This window comes from Tenrec ecaudatus, chromosome 16 (genome assembly GCF_050624435.1).
Source record: "Tenrec ecaudatus isolate mTenEca1 chromosome 16, mTenEca1.hap1, whole genome shotgun sequence".
Lineage (NCBI taxonomy): Eukaryota > Metazoa > Chordata > Mammalia > Afrosoricida > Tenrecidae > Tenrec > Tenrec ecaudatus.
The window spans coordinates 3,394,152-3,417,500 of NC_134545.1; positions in this window are offsets into that span (position 1 = coordinate 3,394,152).

Genomic DNA, 23,349 nt, shown 5'->3' on the forward strand with positions numbered 1-23,349 from the left:
GATTTTCAACCCACTAGCCGGTGATCTTTCTGCTTTTGGCATCATTGTATGTGTTGCATGAGTCTGAAGAGTAATTTATAGACTGCTATCATACATATGGGCTAATATTGGACTTAAGGACTTGAACTGGACTGGGATGTTTTCTCAATATACAATTGCTCTTTGATATAACGTTCTCTCTCACACACATATGAATGGGTTTGTTTCTCTAGTCAACCCGGACTAACCTAGCCACCGTTTTCTCAATACATATTCTAAGAGCATGATTTTCCAGGATAAACCTTTGTACCTCAAATACTATTTACAGGCCTAAGCTCCTGGCACAGGGGGTGAGGTGTCTATCAATAGTGCAGGAAAATTCTTTGTTCACTTGGTGAAGAGACAGATACACTTAACTTCATATTAGTGCAATACAATGTAGACACAGATTTAAACTGAATGACAAGCGTATGCAAATGTTTTCTAGTCCTGTATAAATATCTAAGCAAAGGCAGTGATGGAAGACTCTAAAATATACCCAGTGGTGACAATTCCTGGCAGTCCCACCACTGTGTGACCACTGTGAAGGGGAAACAAGCTTCACCCAGGCCGAAGGGGGCTGTCGTCTGCTTTCCCCTCACTAACACACTTCTGCTTGCTAAATCCCTCTTTTGTAACTTCTGCTGGGAATGGCCTTGTGCGTCTCAAAACCTGGCATACAGATGCTTGTGGCAGTGACATAATCTGCTGTCAACTTAAAGAAGAGTGGAGTCTAGGCTTTCAATCAGGTCGCAGCTTGATGAGCTCATTTGGAGGTGTGATGGAGATAAATAGCTCACTAGAGGCCCGATACACACTCTCCCTGCTACACATTCCCATTGACAAATCACATGGAGCTATGCTGAGGCAGCCAGAGCCCTGGAGCTAGAGAAGTCACCTGGAGACCCATGCCAGTGCTGAGATGCTTCCACAGCCGCTGGATCCACAAGACTTTCCACCCACTGGCTGTGATCTTCCTGTATTTGGTGTCATTGCATGGGTGTGTGAGTCTGAAGATGAATGTACAGACTGATGAAGAATTTACAGACATGTCTGATCTTGACTGGGCTAGGATGTTTTCTTAATATATAATTACTCTTTGATAAAAAGTTCTCTGTTGCCCACATATAAGAAACTATTCTGTAGTTAACCTGGACTATGACAATGTTTTTGCTCACCACAACCATAAAAATCCCCTCATCCCATTGAGAGATGCTGAGAAGAGAGCCAGTTTTGCCACCTTATATGTAAGTCTCCCACATATACAAGGGGCACCCCCAAAGTGATGCTCATCTTTTTTTTAATGTGAGGAGGATAGTGCATTTGGAGTTCCTTCCACCAGGCCAGACTGTTAATCAAGCTTTCTATTTAGAGGTTCTGAAAAGATTGTGTACATACGCAGCTATCTCAGGGCACCAGTTTTTGGCAAAAAAAAAAAAAAAGAAGAAGAAGAAACCAGCATGCCTCTCTTGCCCCATGCACCTGACTCACCTGACCTTGCTTCCTGCAACATCTTTTTGTTTCCATGAATGAAGAGGGACACGAAAGGAAAGTGATTTGACAACATAGAAGAGGCAAAGAAAAAGTCAAGGGAGGTGCTCTTATCCAAACAGAAGAGTTTCAAAAATGTTTCCAAGAATGGAATCGCAGACTTGCCAAATGTATCAGGTGTAATGGAGAGTACTTTGAAGCAGATAGGTTGTTTCATTTTTTAAAAATTACATAGGTTTTGGGGGGAAATCTATTTTGAGGGGAGGTACCCACTTTTACTCTACTGTTACTGCCCTGGAGTGGTCTATCTTTTTTTTTCCCTCCTGGTCTCACAGTGCCCTCCATATTTGGAAGCAAACTTCAGCGTACTAGTATATCCTCTGATACCTCCCCTCACTTATGGGCAGACGCACCCAGCTTGATCCCACCCCGTGGGAGACTCTGGACTTCCACCCAGCCGGTAGATCTCTCCTTGGTTGGCACTTATCAAGCACACTGCCCTTTTGTAAGTTGTCCCACGGAGACAATCGAGGGTCAAACCACCAAAGACAGCCTCCAGCCAGTACACAGCAAACATGGAACTGAATTGTGCCAATGGCCACAGGATTCTGGGAGCAGGCCCTTCCCCACTTGAGCCTGCAGTTGAGAACCCCCATCCCGGCTGGGACCGTGACCGCTGTCTTAGAAGAGACTGCTAAGCAGCTGTGCCTGGGTTCCTAATTTGCAGAACTCGGAGATAATAATCTTGGGTCGTCGCCATTACCAGGGTGGTAACCGGTTACCCCGCACTAGAGAACAAACGGAGAGGCTACCACCGAAAGGCTGGTTTTGCCTGGGCCGAGTATTTGTGTCAAAAAGCTTCATAAATAACTGCGTGACCTCCAGCACTGCCTCCAACCTTTCAGCGCTCTAGTGAGGTGGAAACGGCATACAGCAAACTGCAGTTTATGGACAATCAACCACAAATTTGTTAAGTCTTTTTATATGAGGGGATGGCTAAAAGCTCATGGGAAATGGAATCAAAGTAATGGACTCTTTCTACAAACTTCTGCAAGTCCCCTTCCTGCTTGCACGCGCTTGCCAAAGAGCCCTGGGCGTGAAGTGGTTAAGGGCTGGGCTACACTCGGAAAGGCTGGAGTTTCAAGCCCACCTGGAGCTCCCCAGGAGCTGGGATGGCAATATGCTTTTGTAAAGGAGACAGCTTGGGAAGCACCGTGGGGCCAAGTCTACTCTTTTACACGGTGTCTCTGTGCGTCAGAACCAGCACAACAGCGAACCGGAACACCACACACGTGTGAGTCTATCGCCGCCATCAAGACACCTGGCAAACACATTAAGAACAACCAACAAGCCCACTGCCACAGAGCGAGAGCGGATTCGAACTCACAGCCACACTGCAGGGCACAGAACAGACCTATGGGCTTCCAAGATTGCAAATCCTCACAAAATCAGGCTGTCACGTCTTTCTCCCAAGCAGCAGCTCAGGGGTTCTCACCGCTGACATTCCAGTTAGCATTACTCCATGGGGGGGGGGGGGGTCCTTTAACAACTGTATCCATCCCTTGGATTTCCTCATAACCCCAACAAACACACACTCCATTCCCTCTAAACAAGCAATGGGGTGTAGGGGGGGGGGGGGAGAAAAGCAACTGCCAGTGAGTCGGTTCCGCCCCAGAGCCCAGGGCAAAACTACTCCCTCGGGTCTTTGAGCCTGTTGATCTCTATTTGAACAGCAGGTCTCAGCTCTCTCCCAGCGAGTGGCCAGTGGGTTTGAACCGCGGACTCTGGATTAGCACCATGCTTACCCTACAGCCTGGCCCGGCGGACTTGCTCCTTGTGGTCCCCCTCCAGCCCCAGTCAACTGGTCTTCTCCCTGTCCCTCTAGAGTGGTTCCCAGTCCCTACAGGACCCTTTCTCCCAGGACAGCATGGGCAGCCACATCAGGAGGAGGACCCAGAGGCTGGGTCAGTCACTTAGCCTCCCCGTGTCTCCGTGTCCAGTCGGTGGGAACCTCTGCAGAGTTGGGAGTCTCACGCTCAGTGCAGAACCAGCCCGGGGTGCCCGCCAGCGAAGCTCCCAGAGGCAGGCAAAGACTCAGGAACCGGGCGCCTAAATATTCACATGCTTCAACTGAAAAAATAAAATAAAATCAGATAGTCCTGAAACCCAAAGGTTAATTTGGAGATTTAATTATTTTGAAGGACATGCCTCTGGAGGCTCCCTCACTCCGTGATACTGAAACGGGAGAAGAAGTTAATAGTGTTCTAATTATATCCATTTTCCATTTAAAAGTGTGGTTCGCATTTATGAGGCTGTCGAGGGATTCTCAACCTTGTCTCTTTATGCTCTTAATTTACAGAGCAGAAATAAATTAGGGGGGATGCGTCTGAGCAATCCCTCCAAAGTGCCCCCTGCATAGTGAAAGCAATTGAGCCCACTGATTTGGGGGGGAATTTTTAATAAACCCATTTATCAGAAATACTGTTCATCGGTTTCCTGAAACAGCATACGGAAGTCTGGACATCCCTCAGATCCTCTCTGCACTCCCGACGTGATCAACACAAAGGGTCAGGACAGCACAGGAGCACCCTCATTGCCATCCTTGGCCCTTGACTTCAGCCAACACATGGTCCCTCAAATGCCCATTGGTGGAGGCCACTGAGTAAATGTTTGACTCTTAGCAAGCTGGTAGAATCCAGTGGAACTGCCCCAGGCTGTCATGTGTCCACCTGCTGACGGCCATCTTTCTCCCCAGAGCATCCAATGGGCTCAAACCACCAACTCTGCCGTGAGCAGGCATTCAGGTTAGCCCTCAGGGAGGTGTTTTGACCATTGCGCCACCTGGCAGCCTTCCATCGACTCATCACCCCACCAGGCCTTCACAGAATGTGGAGTGAACTTCCTGACACCCTCACCTCCGGGAAGAGGTCCCTGGCTCCTGACCTCTTTCCATTCCCAGCAATGATCTGCTGGGTGGACTGACTCTGCTTACCTCCTAGTTTTAGGCTCGAGCTCCACTGGGAAGAGCAAGAGGAACACATGTGTGTCCGGGTGTGCACCTGTCGTCAGTGTCTGAGTGCGCATGCACGTAAGAGTGTAGACATCCCGTGTGCCAAGATGCTCTTCCGAACGGCTCAAGTGGCCTCCCTGGGGCTTAAATCTCGGCTGGTTCATTCACGCCTCAGAGGAGCCCTCAGGCCCTTAGAGCAGCTGCTCAGTGCAGCATCACCTCTTCCCATGGCCCCTAGGAGATACGTGACTTGTACCATCTCGTCTTTGTTTTCAGTGATGAGCAGGGCTTGTTTGCTAATAGACCATCTTGGTGTTTAGTTAAGTGCCACTGAGTACATCCAGATTCACCGCCACCCCATGTCCGACAGAACGAAACCCTGCCCAGTCCTGCATCAAGCACACAAGTGCCCGGATGTATAAGCTAATGGTGACAGCCACTGGCCGAGGGCCTTCCTCCTGTCTGCTGACCCTCTGCTGAGCACTGTGGCCTTCCCCGGGGGGCCTGGTCCCTCCTGATATCGCGTCCAAAGGATGTGGGAGAAAATCTGCACCATCCTCGCTTCTAGGGCGCGTTCCGGCCGTGCTTCTTCAAAGACAGGTGTGCTTGCTCCTGTGGCATCTGTGCTGTAGTTATGACTCTGTGCCCACAGGGTCATTGACGGGCATCCACTCTCCTCTGGTCCTCCTTCTTCACACCGTCAGCGCCGGGGACCAGGAGCCCTGTGTGGTGCCATGTGCTCTGCTGTGGCTTGAGTCAAGACAGCTTGGGACATTCAATCAATCGTTGCCGAGTCATGGAATGAACCCAACATTGCTGCAGACAAGAAAACCTGCTCCCAGAGACAGAAAAGATCCTGCCCAAGGTCTGAATCAGGGCATGGGGCTGCCAGCACCCTCAGGCATATGGGCTCTTGGAAGAAGCCACCCATTGGGTCCCCATGCTGACCATGTGACATCCCAGCTAGCTCTGAGGTCTTTGAAGTGCTGACATCTCTCCCCTCCTCCCCTGCACCCTCCCCACCAGAGGGCTCCCCCTCCTTCCATTTCCACCAGTGACATTTGCAATTTAGAAGAGGATTTAAAAGCAAAAAGGCATTTCTTGATATTGCCAATAACAGTGAGCAAATCTCATTAATGAGTTACTCTGAAGTGGAAATCACCGCAATTCTATTTCACAGCAAAATACTGTAATTAAGCCATTGTGTGTCTGGGTTATTTAGCAAATGAATAATTACATGATGCCCTTGAGGCTCCCTGCTCCCGGCAGGCAGTCGGAGGCCTAATGCCCTCACAGTCTCATCGGGAACTCAGTCTGGTGAGCAATCTAGTCCATGCTACGCTCAGGGCAGTGGGCTGCTGTGGACAGAGAGACATGAGAGCAGCTGCCCGCTCACTGGGAGCAGCAGGCCACAAAGCACGGAGGAGGACCCCGGGGCACCGTGCCCATGCTCAGCTCCGAAAAGACGGCGCTGTGGTCTCAGGGTGGCCCCTTCAAGTCCCAGGAGGAGCCGGGTCCTGACACAGAGGGGCACAGCCATCACCCCCATGTGTCATTCCATCTGTGAGTCTGAAGCCATCAGATGCTGCAGCCAGATGTGACTCAGCCCATTGAAGTCATGCGTCACATTTACAGGTCCCTCCACTTCAAGCCAAAGAGGTGAATGACCTTCCCGGGGAGACAGCTGACTGAGCAGAGGACAGCGGCTTCTTGGGTGCTCCCTGGGTGTGGCACAAGGGCAGCACTAGGAAGGTGCTGTCTGAGGTTTGCAGGCCCAGCTCAGGGTGCCTCAGGGTGGGGGTGGGGACACCTTACAGAGAACGATGATGCGGTTTTTCAACCAGGAAAATTAAGAGAGATCCATGAGAGCACACACAGTGATGAAACTAGAGAGCATGAGCTGTCATCATCTAAAAACGACAACACAAAGCAGCCATGTCACATCCAACACTCCACCTATCCCAGGGCCCCGGCTTCACCACGCCGGTGCTTTGCCCAGTGTGCAAACGATGGCGCTCACACAAAAATGAGGCCCCAGTTCATCAGCACGGTGACCCCGTCCTCTCTTCAAGGAGCCCCGGGGTGCAGGGAGTTATGCATGAAGACGGCTCCCTGCAAGGTGAACAGGTCAAACCAGGCGTGAAGGATGAGTCTGCCCGCTCCTGCCAAGAGTTGGGGTCTCCAAAACCCACAGGGTCCAGTTCTGCTCTACCCTCTAGGGCACCGGTTCTCCACCTTCTAATGCCGTGACCCTCTCATACAGTTCCTCACATGGGGGTGACCACCCAACCAGAACATTATTTTCGTGGCTACTTCATCACTGTCATTTTGCTACTCTTATGAATCGTCATGTAAACATCTGATAGGCAGGATGTATTTTCACTGTTACAAATGGAACATCATTGAAGCACAGTGATTCATCACAGGCCCTCAATTAATTTTCGAAATTTTGTGAAGGACACGATTGGCCCTTCCATCTCAAAAGTTCACCAACCCTGTTTAAGGAAAGCATGGCTTCTCTCTTGGGAGGGCCACTAAACTCCTCACTCAACTCTGCCCTGTCTCCAGGTAGGACGGCTCCCTACCACGGTTTCAGGACATGAGAGAGTACAACTTATGCTCCGCGGGAAGTGCCGCCCCTCTCCCCAGTGACACCGGCATGCACCACTTAAGGACCCCTCGGTCTCTCTGACACTGGGTGGGACGGAGTCTCGATGCGACAAACCAGAGGGCATTTACACGTGCTTCCGTGCAGAGCTTCCCCTCGGGACTCAACCTTGCTTGCTTTGACTCGTCTCTGAGAGCCCGCCTGTGAATGTGACGAGAGGGCGTCCAAGCAGTCCAGGGGGAGCCCTTTCCGGCCCTCTGCTGTCCTTCTAACCGCCGTCAGCCATGTCAGCAAGAGGCTAGCTTTGCCGGGTTTTGGTTGTCGTGGGGTAGGGTTGTCACGGGGTAGGGTTCTCGAGTGAGACACCAACAGGGGCTCCCGGGATGGGTTTGACTGAAATACACCAGGTGAGAACCCGAGTGTACCCCTAACCTGGCTAAGCTAGTATCTGCTCGCTGACCTGTCTTATCGAGGCCTGCAATGGACTTCCCAAGCAGGAATTCCTTTCGTACTTGGTATAACTCAAATTGAGCCAAACAGGAACTGCTAAGGAGGAGAAAGGACATTAAAATGTGCCTCTCCCACCTGCGACACTCCGGCTAGGGCCCTTTCCTCCACAGAGACTTACACCTTCTATAGAAAATGGCCCTCACCCTTCAGGTTGGGAACTGCGTGCATCACCGGTTGAGAATGATCACCTCTATTTTTTTATTGATGCAAATTTTATTGAAATGCAGTGTTCTTTTTTTGTCTTTGTGCAAATGTTATTGAAACGAATGATCGTCTCTTTAAGATCAAAATGGCAGCATTCCCCCGAGGGCAATGTTCAGAGAGTTAGGAACGACGCAGGCCTGAAAACAGGAGAGGCGCGCAGCGCAGCGGTGGGAGCCGTGCTGATACATTGGAGGGGTCTGGCCGTGGATGAGCTGAATCTGAATGCGTATGAGCTATGCAACGGGAGACTGTGATGTGTGACGTAAACCTTCCCCGCATCCACAACACTGAGGGGAGAACAAGAGTCACAGCCGCAGAAGCCTGGAGTCTGACAGGGCTTGGCCACAGGGGGCTGGGTGTGGTGTCTGCCTCGTTGTTGGTCGGATAGGTCATGGGCACTCCAGAGATACCTGTGGAGTGGATAGAATAAGGAAGAGAAGCCAGCCTCCAGGCTCTTAAGCCGTGGTCTGAATCATTTGCCCCTTGTACTAGCCCTGCGACTTCATCGTTCCAACCAAATGCTGCTCCCACGCAGGCCCCCAAGGCGTCCATCACGATGACAAGCGCAGACCATCTGGCCTGCTCTAAGGCGGTGCCAACAAGGAGGGCAGCAGCTCCAGGGCCAGGCTGCTAATGAAAAGGTGGGAGGTTCTGATCCACCAAGAGAGGCCTTGGGAGACGGGGCTCACAGCCTTCAGAACCTGTCTGGAGTGGTTCTAGTCTGCTCTACGGCAGAGAGTCCTGGGGGCACCATGGGGTCCGTGAGGCTGCAAACTGAAAGGTCAGCCCTTGGAACCCCTGGTGTCCAGCGGGGAAAATGTGGCGGCCAGCTCTGTCCAGAGCACAGCCTTGGAAGCCGAGTGGGACAGTTCTAAAGTGTCCTACAGGGTCGTTCGGAACTGGGAAGGATGGGGCGGCCGTGGGTCGGATTGGTCTGGAAGCACAAAGAGCCCATGTGCCCAGCTTTGCATGCTGGAAAGAACATTTTTCTCCCCTCCCCCCGCCCCCCCTATCATTCCTCCTGCAATTTCCGTCCCAGGCACTGCATAATATAATAAGAGCATAATGATATCACCATAAATTTAAAAGGCATTGTTATTGAAACCCTCTCTGGGAGCACTGTGAACTCAGGTAATTCCTGCCACCTCGGCGCTAATTGGGTCGTTTGTGTGCAGGAGACGTGCAGGATAAAAGCCTGATGTGGTGGCCCACCGCCAGGCAGGGGCTGCTTGGACGCTGTGTGGCTCCGGGAGCGGGGATGCATTACTATGCAACAGAGAGGCGCCGTCCCAGAAAAGCAGAGTGACTCACTGCTCTGCTATCCATCCTCACAGGCATCGGGGGCTCTGGTGTGTCCAGGTGGTGGCCGCAGCAAGGGTGGCCGAGGTCTGCATGCAGCATCATGGCTGCCCTCCCCTCACCCCCAGGCAGGTCTCCCATGGTGGTTTCCGATGCCGCTGTCCTTACACTTGCCGTTGGCTTAGTTAAACCGATGGGAAACTTATCCCCAAATCATTTGAGCGCTAAGTCGTGAAGAGGTCATCATACCACTTGTATCTCTGGGGGGCTAAAGAGCTCTGGGATCCCTTACTGTCACCAGCACCCTGAACACGGGCTTCAGGGGAGCCCTGGGGCTGTCCAAACCATGCACATCCAGAGGTGGGGAGCTGGCAGGTGAGGGCTCAGGCAGATGGCACTGCAGGTGCCACCAGGGCAGTTTTCACTGAGCCCAGTTCCACAGGGAAGGGCAGAGAGGTCCAGTCTTGGGCACTCATCCCTCCTGTAATTGAAGTGACTCTGAGCTGTGCAGGGTAAGAAGCAGCCCCCACCCACCTTCCTAATGCCAGTGGGGCCTCAGGGGCAGGGCAGGTCCTCCAGGGAGACCTGGTGTGGGGAACTGAGCCAGGAAGAGAATACGTGTGAACAAAGGCCCTCACACTCCAGTTCCAGAGTCTAGGGAAGAGGTGAGCCCTGCATGTCTTGTCAGTTGTCTCTTTGATTTACCCCTCAATCACACAACTGGCTCTTGGGACCCATTCGGTGTGGAGGCTGGTCCCCCACGCCTGGGGACTTCAGTGTGACGGAAGCCTGAAAGAGCAGCTAGCTGGGGAGGACCCAGACCCCTGGCACCACGCCTGTGTGCATCTTGATTAAGAGTTACCTATGCTCAAGGGACCCACCGCTGTGGGTGGACTCTCACAGACGGTCACGTTGTCCCAGGTCCCGGGCAGTCCCAGCAGCCCTGGCTCCCAGGACATGGACGACCTGGTAACCTGGAGGCAGGAAGGCGTAAAACACATGGGGATGCAGCAGGGGCTCCGCAGGACACACAGGTCTCAGCAAAAGCGAGTCCCCCTCTTTCTCCGCCTCCCAAACCATGATACCAGGTGTGAGGGAGCACCAAGCACCTAGGGGGCACTTCAAAGGTGTCTGCAGCCACTGACCACTCCTCCACCCCGATGGAGCAGCCAATGCCCCGAGAACTTGGTTCCGGACTGTTTGAGCCCTCCAGTCTGCTCACTTTACCATCTGAGCAGGGGGAGTGCTGCTCCAGTCTACCACGGCACCAATGGACTCCGGAGCGTGGAACTTCTCGTGGTCCCCAGGAGTCGCTGGGAAAACCCACACTGGCCCAGCAGTCTCTGAGTGACTCATGCGACGAGGCTTTGATAGCTGGTTTCAGTTCAGACTCATTTGCTTGCTCCCAAACTTCGGGTGACGAGGTGTTTTTACCCAGCTCACACGCTGAGAGCTCGGGTCAGGCTGGGGCTGAGCCCACATGCCACTTGGTGAACAGGAATCCCGAGGCCCCGGGCGCACACCCACACCCCGCCTTCCGTTATTGTATCCCAGCTCCAAGGTGATGGTGCGTCTCCTGTCACCTGAACGCAGTGCCATCTCACTGCACACAGATGGCAAATACAGAACACCTTGCTGCGGCCTGGGCTGGGCATCTGGGGTCAGCACGTGCTCTGGGGAGGGGCATCGTGAACCCACTCAGTGATAGCAATGCGGTGTGTGAGCTGACAGATTTCTGCTAGGTGCCCGCCGGCACTCCAAAACGAGATTCCAGGCCTTGTGGCTTTTTTTTTTTTCATGCAACACGAAGCCGGGGAAATTGAGTTAGTGAGTTTACTCTGGACGGAGCCCTGGGAATAGCTGTCCAGTCGCATTGCTCACGCGGCCACACACGGTCTTCCTCGAATTTCCTTTCAGGCTCAGGATGGGACCTGGCTCTGCAGGACCCAGAAGGGGCTTCGCTGGCACAACCAGGAAACATTGGGCTGCTCACTGGAGGGTCGGCGGTTTGAACCCACACAGAGGCCCTGAGGGTGGACGGGCTGGGGTTCTGCCCAGGAAACCAGTGGGCCCTTGTACTCGGTCACCTGGGATCCACAGGAGTTGGAAGACATCTGCACGGTGCCCAACAGCAAGAACAGGCCAGGCCGGAATTACTCAAAGCTACAGCCCTCCCTGCTCAAAGGGGACCAGAGCGGGCAGGGTCTCTCCAGCCGAGGAGGGCCCCAGGCCCCCAGACACCCCAAGGGGTCTTTCTTCTAGCCACGCCCACTTCAGGTTGAACCCTGAACAGCCAGGAGAACAAGAAGGCTTGTCAGCCTACTGCTGGCGTGTCTGCTGTGGCCACTTGCTTGCGTTTCTGAGGCTCCAGGTAATGCCACTGGCATTTCAAGTCCAGGAGGGTTGCCCATGGGGGCAGGATTCTATGGGGCTTCCAGGCTGTCCAGACTGGGGAGGAAGGAAAGGCTGCTTCAGGTCCTCAAGAGAAGACCTCTTGAGCAGCGTGGAGCACTGCCTGACATGGTGCTGAAAGCCGAGCCCCTCAGCCACGGGGCCTCCAATGACAGGGCTGTGAGGACGGTGTGGGGTCACCAGGCTGCACGCGGGGCTGCTCTGAGTCAGAGCCGAGCCCACACGTCTAACGCCAGCACCTACCCACAAGGGCAGCGTTCGTCAACTCACCCTAACCCAGCAGCCAGCCACGCCTGTTCTCAGACGAGAGGGAAGAGCCTGCTTGCAGGCCAATTGAGCTGGGCCCTGTGCCACACAAACCTGCGGGGAATCTGGTGGCGGGGAGTGCCCTGTGCTTCAGGGAGATGCAAGTGAGCAGTCACTGCAGGTGTTACAGAAGCCCGGGATTCCGAAGATGGCCTCCAGAGAGAAGAAGGATCTTCGTAACCCCTTTCCCTTCTTGGATTCCGTCTCATCCAATCCCGGAGGGAGAGCCTCCATGAGGGAGCCCAGAGTCCAGAGTAAGGTCCTTGGGTATTGTGCATCCATGGAGAGGTGACAGTCCATCCAGGACACGGCCCACACCTGTGATCCTGACATCTTCAGGCTCTCTTGTTCTCTCTTTCTCTCTCTCTCTCTCTCACACACACACACACACACACACACACACTCACACACATACATGCACACTCACACACATACACACTCACACACACATCCTCTCACTCTCTCTCATATACATACACATTTTCTCACATAAACACTTTCACACATACACATACTCACACACACATTCTCTCTCACACACAATCTCACACTCACATATGCATACTCTCACACACTCACACACACTGTCCACACACATACACTCTTTCTCATACACATACACTCTCACACATACACATTCTCTCACACACTCACACATACACTCTCACACACTCTCACACACATACACTGGCATACACACTCTCACACATACATTCTCACACTCTCACACATACACATTCTCTCACACACTCACACATACACTCTCACACACACACACTCTCCACACACATACAGTCATACACACTCTCACACATACGTTCTCACACACATACACTCACACACATACATTCACACACTCTCACACACACATACATACTTTCACACACATGCACTCTCTCAAACACTCTCTCATACATACACATTCTCTTACACATGTTCTCTCACATACAGTCTCACTCACACACACACACTCCACATACATTCTCTCTCACACACACATACATACTTTCACACATATGCACTCTCTGAAACACTCTCACACATACACATTCTCTCACACATGCTCTCTCACACACACACTCCACACATTCTCTCTCACACACACATGCACTCACACACACACTCTCACACACATACACATGCTCTCACACACTCTCTCACATACATACACATACTCTCACACACACCCTCACATATACATACACTCTCACACTCACACATATACAATCTCTCTCACACACTCACAGACATACACATTCTCTCACTCACATTCTCTCTCACACACATTCACACACATACTCGCTCTCACACACTCTCACATACACATACACACTCTCTCACACACTCTCTCTCGCACACATACACATGCTCTCACACACTCACGCACATCCTCTCTCATACACATGCACTCTCAAACACACTCTCATACACATACACATACACATTCTCACATACACTCACATACATACACACTCTCACACACATACACTCTCACATCACACATACACAATCTCTCACACACACTCACAGACATACACATACTCTCTCACACACACATTCTCTTTCTCACACACAGTCTCCCACACACACAGTCACACACACACAGTCTCACACACACACACACACACACACACTATCAGAGTCCTTCCATGCATAAAGCTCAGCGGCAGCAGAGTGGTGACACAGAGAGAGGAAATGCAGGGATGCAGTGGCAGTGTGCTGCTCCCATGTGACTGGGGACTGCAGCCAAAGTCACAGAACAGGCTGTGTGGGAGCTGCTGACTGGAACCCATCTGCCCTGTAAGCGTCCACCCACATTCACATAAAAGAATTCCAGACTGGACCCTCCAGCAAACCCACTGGCACCAGCTCACAGCTGACTCAGAGTGACCCGCGCAGATTCCTGAGACCGTCGCTCTTTACAGGCGCAGACAGACTCAGCTCTCTGTGAGGGGCGGCTGTTGGGATCTAAGAGCTGAGCGTGCACTTGGCCGTCCGATGCCTCACCCCACCTGACCGCAGTGCCACCACGCCTGACAGAACTGATCAAACCTGCTGAATCATGTCAGGAGCCCTCAGGCTGCTGAAAGCCGGTTGACACCGTCTGCCCCAGGGAAGGCGACCCTCTCAGAAACCCGACGGGGCCGCTCAAATCCGTCCCTGAGGGCAGCTATATGTCAGAGTCACCTCACAGCTCAGATTTTCACTTCTATCACGGCACATAAGCTAACCCTGGCTTCCCACCTCTGAGAGTGTGTTCACCCCACAAATGTTTCTGGGGCTCACACCGCTGCCGGAGTCCCTGAGGGTGAGACACTGAGGAACTGGGGCCTGATCCTGACCCAGCAAGAGGCTGGCTTTCCCGGTCACCAGGGTGAAGTCCCTGAACAGGGGAGGGAGGTTGCTTAGGGAGTGGGAGGCTGAACCGGAGGGTAAAGTTCACCCAGCCAGGCTCCGAGGGCAACATGTAACAGGACAGGCATCCTGTGAGGGAAAGACGTGGTGACCCCAGAAGCCCACTGGAGGAGCCCACGTGGCTGGACACATGAGGGAGGGGTCAGAAAGGTGATGCCGGGACACGGCCCTGGACTTGGATGTGCCTCCTAGTGGGGCCCAGGTCCCAATAACCCTCTACTGCGGATTTGCAAGGGAAAATATCGACAGAGTGAAACAGCCTCTCCCTGGTCACCCTGGCAGAACTTGAGATATTCAAGGCATCATAGAACAGGCCTCTGACCTATTTAAGGGTGTCCTTTTGCAGGTATAGGTGGGATTTTCTGCTTCCACAGCAGAGGCCCCCTAGGGCTGACCCGCTGCGGCTGCCCCGAAGGCAGTGTGGGCTCCTGCAGGAAGGGCCCAGCATCCACTTGGCCACAAGGAGCCACCAGGTGCGTTAGACAGGAGGCACAGACACATTGCCACGCCAAGTACAAACCTCACTGCCAGGACCCTGGAAGCGGGCACCAGACTTTTTTACAGGACATCTCACGGTTCATTCGAGCCCACAACTACGAAACGAGCTCCAACAGGCTTCCCTGCTCTGCAGGAGTGCATGGGGTGCCGAAAGCAGCCGTCCGTCTGCAGGCAGAGCCAGAGGCCCAAGCCCAGGGGTTGCAGGTCAGCAGCAGGCGGAATCAAACAGGGGAACGCAAGGTGTGAGCAAAAGTGCTTGCAAGGAGAGGATGTCTTGCCCCCGTGGGTGTCCTAGGTCAAAGCCCATTCAAAATAATCTTCCCGTTCTCATGGCGTGACCTGGGAAGTCTCTGGTCTCACTACTGGGCACGGCAATCCATCTAACCCATGGCAGAAGTAGAGACTTTCTTTTTTTAAAAAACCATTTTACTGGGGCTCATACAACTCATCACAATCCAGACATATATCCATCGTGTAAAGCACATTTGTACATTCATTTCCCTCATCCTTCTCAAAACATTTGCTCTCCACTTAAGCCCCTGGCTTCAGCTTATTTTTCTCCTTCCTTCCCGCTCCCCTATCCCTCATGAACTCTTGATAACTTATAAATTATTTTGTCATGTTTTACACTGTCCAACGTCTCCCTTCAGCCACTTTTCTGTTGTCTGTCCCCCAGGGAGGTAGTTATATGCAGATCCCTGCAATCAGTTCCCCCTTTCCATCTCACCCCCCTTTACCCTCCAGTATTGCCACTCTCGTCACTGGTCCTGAAGGGATCATCTGTCTTGGATTCCCTGTTTCCAATTCCCATCTCTACCAGTGTACATCCCCTGGTCTAGCTGGATTTGTAAGGTAGAATTGGGATTATGATAGTGGGAGAGGAGGAAGCATTTAGAAATTAGAGGAAAGTTGTATATTTCACCATTGCTACATCGCACCGACTAGCTCGACTCCTCCCTGAGACCCTTCAGTAATGGGGTGTCCAGTGGCCTACAGATGGGCTTTGGGTCTCCACTCTGCACACCCCCTCATTCACAATGGTATGATTTTTTGTTCTTTGATGCCTGATAATTGATCCCTTCAGCACCTGTGATCCCGCAGGTTGGTGTGCTTCTCCCATGTGGGTTTTGTTGCTTCTGAGCTAGATGGCTTCTTGCTTACCTTCAAGCCTTTAAGACTCTAGACACTGTATCTTTTGATAGCCAGGCACCATCAACTTTCTTCACCACATTTGTTTATCAGACTTGCAATAATGGAATCAACAGTACCATCCAACGAACCAACACTAACAACTTCCCTCCCGGAGAGGCCAAGGAGCACGGAGCGGCCTGTTCTTCTGGTTAGCGCTGACCCACCCAGTTCCTTAGAGGTCCTGGCTGCACTCGGCTAAGCGACTAAGAGAGATGGATGGACTGAGTTGGTCCAGCTCAAAAATCTCACTGCTCACTCGATTCCGACTCATTGAAACCCTATGGAGCAGAGTGAGTTTCCAAGGATTTGCTTTCCTTTGATAAAGCTCGGAGGGCTTTATCTTTCTCCCACCAAGGGGCTCAGAGTTCTACACTGTTGACTTTGGGTTTTGTAGCCCAACTCAGAGCCCGGGGCTCGAGTTGAACCAGTGGCCTAGAAACCAGGCGAACGCAACAGGTCTCCAGGCAGACAAGCGGCGTGTGGCCTCTCTGCTGGTTATTATGCTTTGTTTCGTTTTGTTTTGACTTCCCATGTAAGCAAGGAAAGGTAGGTAGCTGCCCCATGTCTGTTTAGTTTAGTTTTCCAAGGAACCTCAAGGGAAACTCAGATGACACGGGCAGAAGAACAAACACATCTGTCTCAGAACACGTGTAAACCAGAAGGCTCCTTTGAAGCAAGGACGGTGAGGTTTTCGTCTGGGGTGTTTTGGATATGTTACCAGGGGAGACCAGTCCCTGGAGAAGGACGCTGCGCTTGGTGAGACAGGGGCAGTGATAGAAAGAGGAAGACCCTCAACGAGTTGGTTTGAGGCAGTGGCCATCACCATGGCCTCAGCCACAACCAAGGTCGTGGGGATGGGGCAGTGTTTCATCCTCTTATGCATGGGACCGCCGAGTCCTGGCAGCACACCATGCTGAGACCTGTGACTGGGTGTGGTAAAGGGTGTTTCTAAGATACGCTGAACTGAGAGGTCTGGCCATGAGAAGGCAGGCCTGTCCTGTCCTGCTCTGGTGAGTCCATGTAACCACATGGGCCCTTCCACGGGGAGAGTGGGCAGCACTGCCAGAGAGCTGCGGCTAGCGAAGAGGTGGCAGGGGGAGGTGGGTTTGAAATGGAGAAGGAGACCTGGACAACAGCGTGCAGGAGGCCTTTAGGTCTCAGAATCAAGCGTGGTTCTACTGCTGCAGATTGATGGTAGACACCCTCCAGTGACCATCAACTCATTCATACAGGGTCTTGCACTAGACTCAGAATTATAGCAGAACTTGTATTAGTGCATCTCATTCCGGGTGTTCCTCTCTTTTTACTGACCCCCTTACTTTACCAATCATGATGTCCTGCCTAGAGGCCATCCTGACCAAACCACCAGTCAGTGAGGTTAGAGTGGAATTCCTCTACTCTGGGGGTGGACATATGAGCAGGCTTAGCCAATCAGAGTAGGCCATCTTCTTTGCCACTGTGCTTGACCCAGAGATTTAGCCAATGAGAAACAGTGCGGGGATCTCAGCTGACTCATCCATGTCTGGCACAGCAGCTGCTCATGAGATAGCTAGGAAATGAATGGACACTGACGGGCGCTGCTATTTAATTGGCAAATCCCACTGTATACAGTATATATTTATTCAGGATTTCATCAGTGCCTGTCACCATGATCTTTACAGGTTGGCTTACTTGTTTCTAAGGGGTCGCACTGATCCGGCGATGAAGCACTCAGTTGCTAAGCCAGAAAGGCAGATAGTTTGATCGCCAGCTACTCTGCACGAGAAAGAAGCGGCCGCCTGCTTCCCCAAAGGCGATCCTCTCGGAAACCAGAGGGGGCAGTTCCACTCGGCGCTGCAGGGGCTCTGAGTGGAATTGACCTCAGTTTGCGTTTTACTTGTTTTTTGGACAGGGGTTTGTGTCAGGGGAGTGACGCTCCCCTTGATGGACATAAGTTCCACCGGGACAGGGAGCACATTCCTTCCAGGGCACAGCCGGCACCCAGGATGCAATGCTGAATGAATGGGACGTGTGCTCCCCTGCACCCTCCCTGCCCCTGCTACTCTGCCTGTACACTGGTCTGACTTAGAACACTGAACACGCCTCACCTTGCTGGAACTGGTCTGAGGTGGTCAGCAATGTGCACCAGGGTCTACTTATTCTACCTGGACACCCAGAGGGGCTATGAGGGTAGAACTCAGCATGGGCGGACTAGGCACTCCATGCTTAAAGACTGACGCTACCCCAAATAATGAGGGGATGCCTGCAGAGAGTAGACTGAGGAATACTGACTCTGAGTGAGAGAGAGGGTGAGAAAAGCTACTTCTGTGCCAAGAAGTCTCCTCCAGCAACAAGGCTGTCTGGGGGCAGGGACTCCAATCAGCCCGGTTCCAAGTGATATTTAGACAAACTTCATCTAGCACTCATGACTTCTTCCATGCAGGTGAGCTATTAAAATATGTGACAAGCTATACACACAAAGCCAGAAAGCACAGTAAGTCCAGAAAACAGAGTGCGTACAAAAGCCAGGAGTTTCGGCATTCATGATCTTGATGCCTACTTTCCAAGTGACGTTCCTTATCAGTCTTATCCGACGGCCGGGAAAGCCACAGGGCCAACTCCACTGCAACCGAGATTCAAAGCAACCTTCCCAACTCTGGTCCGAACCATAGGAAACCAACAGCGATCAATGTAGGACCAAGCAGAGCCTACGTTAATGAGGCCAATGCTGATCCCAAAGGCTGCCATCTGGCTCAGGAGACTTGCTGACAGCCCACCCTGGGCCACAGCAAGTGGCCGTCCACCTGTCTGTCCCCAGATCCTGTACAATGCACTCTCATCTTGTCTGCTCTGCACCCGGACAATGGTGCCTGGGGGCAAAATGGTACAGAGAGCAGCTGAATATGCCCTGAACCCCCGACCCCAACCATGACCCTCATAACCCGGCTTGAGATACAAGGTGCACAGATATCCAGAACTCTCTGAGAAGGCCCCCAGCCCCCAGGTCTCACCTCTATCCTGATGCCTGCACCCATTGCGTCCACAGTCAGGTCCTGAAGGCCGGACCCGCAGGCTATCTGGAAGCGGGCTGCCAGGAAAGTGGCTGGAATTCCACTAACTTTCAGTCATCAGTTGTATATGTTCATCCAAGTCGCTGCTTGCTCCTCCTCTATCCTCCCGTCTCCCGGATGCCACACTCTGAAGGCTCGCTGTCAGCCTGTCCTCCCCTCAGCCACCTGCACCCAGACATCAGCCCCTCTAGCCCGGCCACATGGGGCACTCGGCAGCGCTGGGTCAGTGCTCACAGGGAAGTGTTCTCTGTGTGTGTTTATGTATATGTTTCACCGGCTCTGCTTCTCTGGAGAGCCCAGCTCGGAGCACAGGTGGTACCGGACCATAAGCCTTGGACTGCCAAGCACTGAGGTCAGAGGTTCAAACCCACCACCTGTCCCAAGGGAGAATGAGACAAGGAAGCCTGCTCACGGGAAGACGGGTATTCTTAGGAACCCTGTGGAGACCTTCTACTCTGTCAGACAGGGTGGCTACCAGCTGGGACCCACTGATGGCAGCAGGTATGGTACTGCCAGGCTAGTGCCCACTCTGTAGTCGAGACATCACCACCAAACCACCAGATCATGGGGGCGGGGGGGTAGGGAGGGGAATAAAGGCGAGCATTTGTTAAAGAGTTCAAGAAGAAAGAAAATGCTTGGAAACGTGGATTGTAGTCGCAAGTGTACAATATGCTTGATCTATTTGAATTATGGAGTATTATGACATCTAGAAGGGCTCCCGATAAAAGGATGAATAAAAAAAGAAATTAAAAATATGAATTAATTAACTTTACAAACACCAGAAAATGACCTATGCAGCAGAGCCTTCGGTATCTGGTGTGAGCTCCCAGATCCAGGTGGGATTCGTACTCCCAAGGAGATGAGTCGTTCTGAGAAAAGTAAATGCTGGCCTGCCGACTCAGTGTCCACCCCCAACCCCCCTCCAGAAACCTTTCTGGCGAAAATAAGTTCTCACCAGCACTAAATCCAGGCAGGACCAGCAGCTGTCTGATCAATATTGCCAGACCTTGTAATTCAGGAGCCACGGCCGTTTGGCTGGGGACTTCATTGCCTTAATCAGGTGGATAAATAATATGCATTCATGCCTTTGTGAGTGGGACCCATGGCTTTTTATGTGACCACAGTCAAAAGAAGACCGTGCTCTGATCCCAGCTCTGTTCAAAGGGAACAAATCAGCTGCCCGCTCAAACCCACCCAGGGGCAGAGGGGTGAAGTGCTCAGCGGGAAACCAAACGGTTGCTAGTGGGGACCCACCAACAGCTCCCGTCTAGAGAGATGGGCTCCCCCGTTTAAGAGCCCTGGTGGAACAATGGCTAAGCACCTGCTGTGCAGGCCAGAGTAGGGAGCTTCAAACCCACCGGCCACTCTGTGAGAGAAAGATGTGTCAGTCTATCTCAATGAAGTCTGCGGCCTTGGAAGACCAACGGGGCAGCTCTATTTTAACCTAGAAGGTGGCTGTGAGCTCGCTTGCACCAGACGGCAACGTGTGTTTATTGCAGGCTAGCCCCTCAAGCCTTAAATCCAATCACATGGTTCTTCTTCACTTCCTGCATGCATTTACCATAACCTTTACCCCCACTGGGACCTGGGGTGTGTGGGAGATACTCATAGGGGCGACCTATGAGTCAGCAGGTGGGTGACCTGCTCCACAGAGTCCATTTCCCACCCTGGACCTGGCCCCTGGGAGGTAGGAGGTCTGGCAGCTTCTGGATGCAGGGAGTGGTACTATCTTCCCTTTCCACGTGGGAGATCCACGTTCGATTTCCCGCTAATGCACCTTATATGCAGCCACACCTCTCTGTCAATGGAGGTCCGTGTGTTCTGTGATGATGGATGGGGCTGGTGTGGAGAACGTGGAGGGGAAGCGGGGAGGAGAGCGGTCGATCAGTCTGTCCCTGAGGATGGCTGATGAAGCCGAGAGGCCCAGCAGCTGGGATGAACTGGTCAATCTCTGAGGACTCCAGATCAAGTCCAAAGTCCAATAGTAGCCCATAAGTTCAATACTAGTCCCAAAATCCTTCTTGGGACTCACGTGGTCACAGGCAATGATGCAAAATGCAGGAAGATCACAGGCTGGTGGGTGCAAAGTCTTGTGGATCCAAATGGTGGTGGAAGCATCTCAGTGCTGGTGCGGGTCTCCACGTGGCTCCTCCAGCTCTCTGAGTGTGGCTCTCCAACGGGAAAGTGAAGCAGAGAGAGTATGTGACCCACTTCTTGGGAGAAAAAGAGGAAGTTCCTAAAATCCTCATAAGAAGGCCACGCCCACAAGCAGGCATCCTCAGGCTGTGACCTGATTGACAAGCTAGATTCTACCCCTACACTTCTTTATCAAATTGACCTAAAATGATATACCTACCACAACCGTCTATGAAGAAAGATCTTCAACAAGGCTCTCATGAGGTCATTGTTGAAGGCCTCCGTTATATCAGTGCTTGATTAGGGAGTATCTGGTCCTACACTTGCCTGCTTGGAGGGAAGTCAGCTACCCTGATCTAAACTGCTCCATGGAAGAGACCCACGTGAAAGGAAACTGATGTCCCTGGCCCACAGCCAGTGAGAACCTGAAGCTGGCCAACAGGCATTGGCATTAAACTTTTGCTGGGAGTTGAACCTGAGATTGGATTTGCAGGGAGATGTATTGGCTTTGACACCAACATTGAGTAACACTGCCTGAGACATCATAACACAGAAAACAAACGAAAGCACCCCTTGAAATTGGGGACAAACAAAAGCAGGGATCACGTGCATCTTCTAGCAGCTGTCCAGGGGTTTCCATCTCCCAAGACCACTTTCTTCCATGGCTGGCAGTGCTGGTCTAGGGTTCAGCTTCTCCCATAGTCCAGGGCCGCAGGGTGGATGAAGGGACCCTTTCTTAGAAATGGCATTTTCAGTGAGAGTCTGGGCCTTTAGCAGAAACATTGGCACAAACTAGGTAACACTGAGCCTGAGCAATTCTTTCCCCCTCCTCTTCTCTCGCCTTCCCTCCCTTCCACTTCCCTTATTTCCTCCTCCCGTTGAATGTCTTAATCAGTTGGCTGCTGAGAGAGCACATTTTCCAAACTGAGAATTCAAAGTTCGGAGGACCAGTGTCAACATCCCACAAATGCTTTATAGAGAACAGCCTTGCGTGTTGGCCTACCCCTTGAACACGAACACCGGGACCACCCCGCCCCTCCCCCGAGTGCTGTGTGTCACTGTGAAAGCCACCAGGAGGTATTCTGGTCTCTGAGTTACTTCAAGAAGCTGCTGCAGGAGACTTGTCACAGAAGCTCGTGGGCCAGGCCCGAGAGGAGGAAGCTGGCCAGCATCAGGCTTCTTGAGGGAGGCCTGGTCACTGTGGTGATGTAGTACAGGAGCATAACCCAGCTTCTCGTGATGAAGATTTCGGCATTTCTCAGTCTTGCCTTGCCACATGGAGCCGTGTTCCTCGACAGGCTTAGAGCCTGGGTTGACGAGCTGAAGGTCTCTCTGTAACTCAGTAACACCTTCCTTCTATGTCAGGAGGAAAGGCAGCATTCCCTGTTCTGCACCCAGCACTGCTGAACAGCATGCTCTCCCCCTCTGCTCTGCACCTTTCTGGTGATGGTTATAGACCTGAGGGGCCATCGTCAGAGGGAAGGACGCAGGCTGTGACAGGAGAAGCCAAGGCTGATATATGAGGACGGAACGGAAAGCCAGATGGTGGATCTGCTTCAGGATCGGCCACCTGATGGCGAGGCTCCCTCTCTGCTTTCTGGGACTGTATATACAAGTAAAGGAGATTATTTGTGAATCCATTTGGAGGGTCCCAATATCTGATGCTGAGCCTGGTACCAACTATTTGGCAAGAGGAGGAGGGAAACTTACATGCTTTCTCAAAACCTCTTGTCCCAAGTGTGAGTCATCTCGTTGTGAAGATTGGGATGGTTTGGGGAACTCCAGCGGAGCACTCAGCTGCTCATCACAAGGTTTGCAGTTCGAATCCACCGAGGGAGCTCAGCAGGGGATGGACCTGACGATTTGCCTCCTGGGGAGATCACAGCCTAGGACACTCTTCCTCTGTCACGCAGGTTGACAAGAGTCAGAATCAACCTAATGGCACCCGACAGTGAAGGACGCTTTTCTCTGTCAATGTCACCGAGGCTGCGACACTGCGAGCCACTGCTCCTGTGCCTTGGATTGCGATGACTCCTGGGGTCCTTGGTGGGCTATTCAGGGGTAACATTGCCACCATGCAGTCAGAATTCCCGGAGTCGCTACGGCCTGTGGCCTGTGGCTTCCTGACCTCAACCCCTTCCTCACTCGGAGCCCGCTCCACTAGGCCAATTCAAAAGGTGAAAACCAAATGATGACAAACA